This window comes from Lathamus discolor, chromosome 13 (assembly GCF_037157495.1).
Source record: "Lathamus discolor isolate bLatDis1 chromosome 13, bLatDis1.hap1, whole genome shotgun sequence".
In the NCBI taxonomy this organism is placed as follows: Eukaryota; Metazoa; Chordata; class Aves; order Psittaciformes; family Psittacidae; genus Lathamus; species Lathamus discolor.
The window spans coordinates 7,898,321-7,906,569 of NC_088896.1; the positions used below are offsets into that span (position 1 = coordinate 7,898,321).

The 8,249-nt window shown below is 42.6% G+C and overlaps 1 long non-coding RNA gene across 1 annotated transcript in view; it reads left to right on the forward strand.

Annotated features, from left to right (window-relative positions):
- Positions 1 to 8,249, forward strand: part of LOC136021578 (uncharacterized) — a 465,479-nt gene that overhangs the window by 450,083 nt on the left and 7,147 nt on the right. The gene's annotated exons all lie outside the window — the stretch shown is intronic.

Sequence of the window (8,249 nt, forward strand, 5' to 3'; positions counted from 1 at the left end):
TTAAAATTCAAAGGAGGCCTTAATAATAAATCAAATGCAGTCATGACTAATTTGATCTGTAAATAATACAAAGGGCTCACGTTCAAGCAAGACCTCACCTCCTGGATGTACGCTGACTCAAGCACAACCATGGGCTCATGTCAGTCCATTCTCTTTTTGGGTGATCACCCAGTTTTCCTGACCTACCTCCAAACGTGAGTGTCTGCTTTTGTACAAGACCACAGTGAATGTGGCTCACGGGTATTAAAGCACATGTGGGATCTGTGCATTGTGTTGTGTCGGTAAACGCACACTAAGTGGGGAAAGTGGAGGAGTTTGCATGTTCCCTTAGCTTAGACACTATCAGTTTTACATGATGGTTCAATGGTAATGCCAGAAATCAGGGGAGCAGCAAAACAGGAATGAGTTTCACAAAGGTTTATACTTTGCTTGTCTTTATTAACTGCTGCTGTTGAAACTCTTTAACAGCCGCTCTGGAAATTGGGCGGACAACAGGGAAAAGCAGCAAGGATCATAATCTTCTGAAGGACGCCATAAAGATTAAACTCAAACTCCCACTGAATTACCTTTCTCATACACTCACACATTATAATAGAATTAGTAATTCTCATGATTCACCAAACTGACAGTTTCTTGCCCAGTGTGAGTTAATGGGGTGGTGGTTCTCTGCCAGGGGCTGCCACCTAAAATACTGAATTTATGAGCTAGCTCACTAACTGAAATGCTGTAAGATCCCATATTTTAAAACAAAGATCCTTGAATAATCTAGGCTGGTTCTCTCACATTTTATGTGGGAGTGGTGGAGAGGTAAAATGAGTTGCATAGAGTAGACCTGCAGAAATGTTTCTGACATGAATATCCATCTAATAACTAGTAAAGCCATCACTACGACACCAAGGCATCAGGGAACTGTATTATGTTTCATTTCTGTCTGTAAGAATTCAATCAAAAAGCCACTGGAACTCATTTCTTTCCTCTGAAGGACTTCTACCAGGCGCTGTTAGCACAGCTTTATCTCCAGAAGGTCTCTTACAGCGTTATAAAAGGCTTGATGAGAAGAGGGAATTTTCCTACTAAAATGAGAATAAATCATAATTTTCCATTCTGTAGGACCTGCTCATACAAATGGGATACTGCTACAATACAATGAAAAATTGCTTCATGTTATTGCTTTAGTCACCGAGTCCAAATTACCTCTGGAAGCTGCAGGTTGAGGCCCGTCCTCCGGGTACTTTCCTTGGTGAACTCAATGTGCCAGATAGAGAACGAAGTCATTTACTTTTGCAGTTGCAGGACTCTAATGGTTTTTAATGGAATAAGCAGCATAATGGCCGGGGTTGTAAAACCCAACATAGCTTCAATTTTAGCAAAGATCCCTTACACTATGTATTGCATTCAGAATCATATGTGGGACTTGCCTGAACTCAAGGTTTAGTGAAATCGTTAACATTGAAAGAAAGGAAATGTAAGGCGTGGATTCTCCTTCTCACCTGCCAGAGGGTGGTCACTCCACTCCTCTGTACCATGGTATCCCCTTAAGGAATATGGTACAAGCTATCTCATCTCATATGAATATGCGGTACAAGTACAAAATACTGACATAAAAGTACTACCTATCAGCAGTGTTGTACCTAAGAGGGACTGTGAATTCATCATGATTTATGCCTGTGTTGTGTTTTATGGTTTGCCATGTCACAGGGACACTTTGCTGCTGGTGATGAGTAGCCTGAGACTGCAATATAAGAGAAAGCTGTAAGTGAACATCTTTTGTACATTAAGTGAAAGGCAAAAATAACATGTCCCAGTGCTTGTTTTTGCAAATACCAGATCTCTTCTTATTCCAGAGTAGCAAAGACAGCTTTGGAGTGTACTGCAGCTGAACCTGGTACACAGGGTAGGACCCATTCTGTCAGTAGGATGTAGTATATCGAATTCCCCCTTGTGTCCTCCAAAGACATACAGGCTCCATTTATATCCCTTGGAAAGTCCCAGTGAGAGACTGCAGGGTTTGAAAACCTGGCACGAAGCTCCTTTGCTGCATTGCTATTGCTGAGCTGTAGCATTAAATCTGGCATAGAATAATCTTTCTATAATCACCTTAGCTGCAGTAGATGTTGGGGAAGGTTACACTGGCGCACTGAACTAATACAGAGTCAAGAGGCAAATGACATTGGCACCGACTCTTACCATCATTATTTAAAAACAATTGAAGTAGGAACATTCTGCTCTGTCTTTTATCTGCTTATACAGCAAATGTATGAGGGAGACAAAGGAATTTCTCCAATTGTTCAGTAAAACACTCTCATGTGTACTCAGTGGTGATGGCTCCGGACAAGGCTGCCCGGCTGGGTTGCACTGAGATGGATAAATTCCCTCTCTCGAAGCAAATATTTGCTACAAGTGTGCTGAGAAGCTGGCAGGTATAAAGCCGCTGTTGTCAGCTTTATGTTATCTCATGTGAAGTGTTTTATTCTGGAAACGTTACATAAACAGGCCAGAGCATAAATTTATAGGTGCCCAAAAGCCACTCTGCCCAGGGAATAGCCATACCCAAGAGATTTTATGTTCAGTCTAAGAAATGAAAACCACTTACCATAGCAACCCTGGCATCAGTGATAGCTCTCAGGTAGGGAATGCTTCTTCAAAGCAAGAAATGGGCTTTAAAATACTTGTTATGTACCCACACGTTGGCTTCAGTTCTACAAACTGGTTTGGAGAGACCTTTGAAGTCTGTGAATATGAGACTTGGTCTCTTGGCCTCCATCTCCTACTTCCAGACAGTGGGGCTGGGGGCAGGATGTTTTGGTCTGTCTCACTCTCCACCACCCTGTGCATTTTGGGGACGGTTATCAGCAGCGTCTGCCACAAGCCGGGCAGAGAATTGGCACCGTGCTGCAGCTGAGACACGCTCGCCAAATGAGGTCTCTGCTCCCAAGAACTCAGAAAGTACCAGTCTGGATTCGGACCGGGATCCGGGACATCACTGCAGACTTCCTTCTCTCTCTGAAAGTACTGAATTATTTTATAGCATAATGTATCCAGGTACAGGAATGGAGAAATTTCTCTTCCAGACATTTGCCCTCCTTCCTGGTTACTGAGTTTTTTAAGCATTCTGTTCGTGCTGTCTCAAGGATGATATTAACATGCGGCTTATTTCACTACAGAGATGTCTGCAAGTGTTTTCAGATGGGCACATTTGTAAGTTATTCAGCTCAAAATTGTGTAGTTTTCAGGTCTCATTATTTGGTTTGGTTTGTTTTGGGTTGTGTTTTTTTCCCCTGAGGTGAAGCAAGAATATTTCATGTTTGGATTTCTCCCATTCCTTTTGTTGAAGATATAAACCAGGGAAGGGAAAGAAGGGGGCATGAATCCAAGACTGGTCCCTGGTGATATAAAGACTCATTCCTTCCTCTGGTAATCTTCCAGCCAGCTGCTGTCTAAAATGCTCAAAGAAGTGTCTTTAAAATAGGTAACAAGAGCTGCCGGCTGGTTCTGCTCCTCGGTTCACAGGGGCTGTTGGTGGAAAGACACCCCAGGCACTGAGCAATGGGGAAGGAAGGGAGAATCATTATTTTGCTGTCTGTTCTCTGTCTGGCCTTACTTGTTCAGTGGTGGCCTGATGATGTTGGCATCAGTGTCCCCCACGCCAATGGCAACAGCAAAAGCGATAGTGGAGAATGCTTAGCGTTACAGAAACAGGAAAGGGGCCAGTAGAGTCTCCCTAAATAAGAGAAAGGAACTTGTGGCATCTGACTCCTCTTCCTCGTGCTCCTTCAGCCTCTCTGCACCCACTTCATCCCCCATGCCTCCTTCCAGGGGCTAATGGTGTCTGCTTCTTTTGTAGAAACAAACAGGTGGTGGGGGCTGCAGCAGCTGATGACATTGCCGGAGTCTTTCTTTTTCAGTCTGCTTGACTTCAGTGAGTGAGTCCAAGTGGAAGCAGCCCAGGATGAGGCATGGAATGGCCCCAGGTGACAGGGAGGTTCTCACTTCCCTTAGAATAACATGGAAATCTAGATGGGCAGGGAGTTAAGGGTTGCAGTGCCTTGGCTCTCCCATGACGTGCCGTGTAACCCTGGATAGATGCTGCCCTACAAAGTGGCAGCTCTCTTACTTCATTATTCTTCCTGTAATGTGCAGCCTTTTTCCTTACTTTCAGGTGTTGCAAATTGTTATTAATATTTATAAACCTGTTGTTTACTGACAGAGACACCAAATTCCAGTGCAGCATTCACCCACAACTGGCTTCCAGTTGCACCTTCCAGAATCAGTGTTACTGTTCTGTTCCTTAGTCCTACCCGATACCATGGCAGCGTTAGTTAATTGCAGAGTCAGTTGGCCCACTCATGAAGATAACTGTCATGTGGTTCAGTGTGGCTTCACTCCTGTGTTGATTCTGGTCTCGGTGTTACCAGGGGTAATTTCATGTTTTATTCTAAACCTGTAATAATTATAATTTCAAATTATTAAGCAAAAAATACCAAAAAAGAAAAAATAATAATTAACTTCTCATCAGTGTCAGGGCTAAAAACTAGGCTTTCAGATAGTAAATAGCACAAGTGGGTTGTAATTCATGGTGCCTTAAGAGATGTCATGGAGGACACAGTTCTATAGAAACATACAAACAAGTATCTCTAAGACTCCATCATTTTAATGGAAAAGTCACATTAATTTCAATGGGAGAAAAAATGATTGTGTGTCAGAATATTAGTAAATTAAAATGAAGTGGGGTTAGAACATTACTCATGTATATTGCTGACATTGGCTGGAGGTAAGCAGTTTTGCATTAGCATCAGAGAATGTTTTCAGTAGCATCTGCCTTGCACATAGCGAGTTTTCCTCCTCTTCTGACAGGAAAGATGTCACAGTAATTATTTTAATGTTATTTATCCTTTCTGGGGCTATGAAGTTGTTGAAGCAATTATTTTATAGGTTGCTTTTTCTTACTCGAGGACAGAATCAGCCATTCCAATTTAGGTATAAATGCACAAGTGTGGAAACATTGTAGGCAACCTCAGCCTAAGACAGAGAGTCAGCAAGGGGAATTTCAGCCCAAATGGTTTAAGTCTGGCAAAGTTACTAATAACAGAGAACAGGGCCATGTAATGAAAGTGTCAGGCAGTTGTACTCATAGATATTGCTACCTGGCCTGCCTAAGGTGGATATTTTATGTAACTAACAAGATACACCTTATTTTTCTTTTACTCCTGTTACTTGCTGTGCTGTTGCAGACATGTAATGTGAATTGACAAGAAGGGGTTTTCCACCCCCTGTTCCAAATCTGAAATGCCACTGATTCTGGGAAGGGGGAAAAGGAGAAAACTCTTTTCCCCGCTCCCCATCCCCAGTGTCTGTGGTATATTTGAAGGGTTATTTTCCTTTTTTCATGCCTATCTCAGGGCTGTATTCAGACAATGCCAGCTCTTCTGTCTTTCCTGATCGTCTGCCCAGAACACGGTATTATTTCAGACAGCCTGGGAGTTCTCCTAATTAAAGTAGCTGCTTTATTGGAGCTCACATCCAGTTGGATCCCACGTAATTTGGTCAGAGAAATTGGAATTGCAGGAAAACACTGAGTTTATCCCCACTCTTCATTTGTGATTGTCCCTCCCTTCCTTTCTGTAATACTTTCATCTGACCCCAATCTGACCCAGTATAATTCAGCAGGAACATATGTAGCACCTTGTTCCGCAGTTCCCCATATGGCACAGTGAGGGAAGGAAAGCTGGTGCCAATTGCAGATCCAATTATAGCCAAGCAAGGTTGCTCCATTATTGCATTTGAAGCCATAATTAAATTTGCTAACCGTGAAGAGGTGCCAAACCTGCCATTTCTTTGGAATATGGGACATCTGTTTAGTGCTAATGCTAACATGGGATTTGAGAGGTAACATCAAAACCTCCATCAGTTTCTGCTGTTTCATTTCTTCATTAAAAAAACCCAAACCTTCCAGTTAGTAGCCCCTTGGTTTCAGTTTTACATTTCTTCAGGCATTTCTGAACCAATGGTTGCAAAAGCTCTGGCTCCTATGCAGTCCAGATCCTTCTGGAAGCAAATAGAGGTGCATTGAGGCAGTGCTGCTCCAGAGTGGATAGACCCCATAGTGTCTTGTGTGTGCACATGAGCTCATGCAGTTGAATGGGTGCTGTTGAACTGCCTATTCACAGAAGCTAATGTTCTCTTCCTGCATCCATACACCCAGTCCTTCTTAGTCATGGTTCCTTAGCAGACCTCTGATAAATGGTGGTGTTGATCTGGTTTGGTTTGTATATTTTATATATGACAGCATCTTTAAGCGTGAGCAAGTTTTGCAGCCAAAACAGCCTCACACCATTTGCTTTCCCCTGCTCTACAGTGTTCCATGGCCTTGAGTTTCTCTGTCTGCTTGCACCCTGCCCAAAGCTGCCTCTTTTGCCTTTCCCTAAAGGCAAAACCATCCCTAACAGCTTGGTTATGATTGCATGCATTTGGGATGAATTCAGAAGCTCCTTGCTGTTTGTTGCTAGTACCACCTCATACAGGTTCAGCATGGGACAGAGTTTCTGATGGGACACTAAACTTTTAGGCTGTGTAAACCTGTTACACCTTTTGCTCCAGGTACACACTCCACCAAATTGCTGTGCAAAAAAAGAACCCCCATTTTTCTTGCATCTGGCAGCATTCGAGAAACACATGTACTTCAGAGTACCTGAAGTAGTGCTTTCTCTGCCATTGATTTCAGTGCAGTGTGAGACAGGTTGTGTGACCACTGGCCCTTTACAGCATTGAGTTTCTGCTGACCATGTAAGTACAATGCTGACAGAGTTAGGGGTATGGGTGCCAAGTCCCTGGTCCAATCTGAGAAGAGTAAGAAGGAGGACAAACAGTGGCAGATGCAGAGTAATGTCAACATGTGCAAGCTTTAAGTGTATTTTAGTGATTGAGAGAAACATGAGCAGCACTTACTGTTGTTATCAACCAGGCACAGCAGTATTTGCTCCTTAGCATTTCAGCGTCCAGGTTTTTGTGTGGGAGATAAAAGCTCTGCGCTTTGACTCTTGGTTCTGACATTGTTTAAAACAGACTTCATATTTGTCTCTACCTTTAGATTTTTCTTCTTCACATGCCTTCTACTTCCCTTGCAGTTGTGCCGAGCTGAGATTGCTCACTCTTAAAATGGTAACACAGTTTGCTAAATGGAATGTCAAAATACACGGGGGAGTTGGATGCTCTCTCTTCGTATATTTTCACCCCAATGAGTTAATGATTTCAGGAGTTTATGTCCTTATTGTTAATATACAGCCTGGTTGTAAAAAATGAAAATATAGCAGGTCTGTGTAGGAGGGAGAAAAAAGCAGGTTCAGGTAAAATGCCTCCAGAGACTCAATTGGAGACAGGATGATGGATTCAGCCGCTCATTCCCAAAATATATAATGGCTGTAAGAACAGGCACTGAAAACATTAAAAATTAAAACATGGATTTCCGTTACCACCTTCAAATGGCAGCTGAGAAATTCATGAGGTGTAGAGTTGAGAGTGCATATGTTATGAGGTGGTCTACAAGAACGTATTTGCTGTTGACAGATATCAAAATGCAATGTAATTGCACCTCTAATCAGACATGCAGGTTTCATAATCATATCACACTTCCAAGTGCATTTTTCCTCTTAGAGTTTTAGCAAGAGAGAGATACAACCCAGGAGACTGCAGTACAGATATATTTATGAGTACTTCTAAGCACGCATTTGGCTGTCAGCCTCAGAAGTGAAAAAGCAGTCTGGTGGTGGTTTGGAGCACCTGCTTGGAAAGCAAGATTTCATGAGTCTGTTCTCATCTTCCTCAATAGTAAGTCCACAGACAAACCAGGTAATGCTTTGGTTCTTTTTACTGGCCAGCTAGAAATTCTACTTACCCACCGGAGTGTGAGTAGTTCAATAGCACGTTCTAAAATCACAGTGTGCTCTTCATAAGGTTTTCAGTATCAGAAAGTATGTAAAGACTACGATGAACAAATGGTGCATCACTGATAAATTACTGACTGATGTTACAAATAAGGTCTGGGCATGTGTTCGTTGGTTTAGAGTGGGACTTCTGCCCTGTCCTGTTTCAGGAGGCAGCATTACAAACACTCACCTGTATTGGCTGATTTCAGCCAAACCAAAAGTTTTCTGTTTGCTTCTGCAAAAAGCTGGACAAAGCTTCAGAGCCCTCCAGATGGTTTGAATGAATAATACTTTAATTGCACGAGCCCTTACATAGACTGCTCTGAA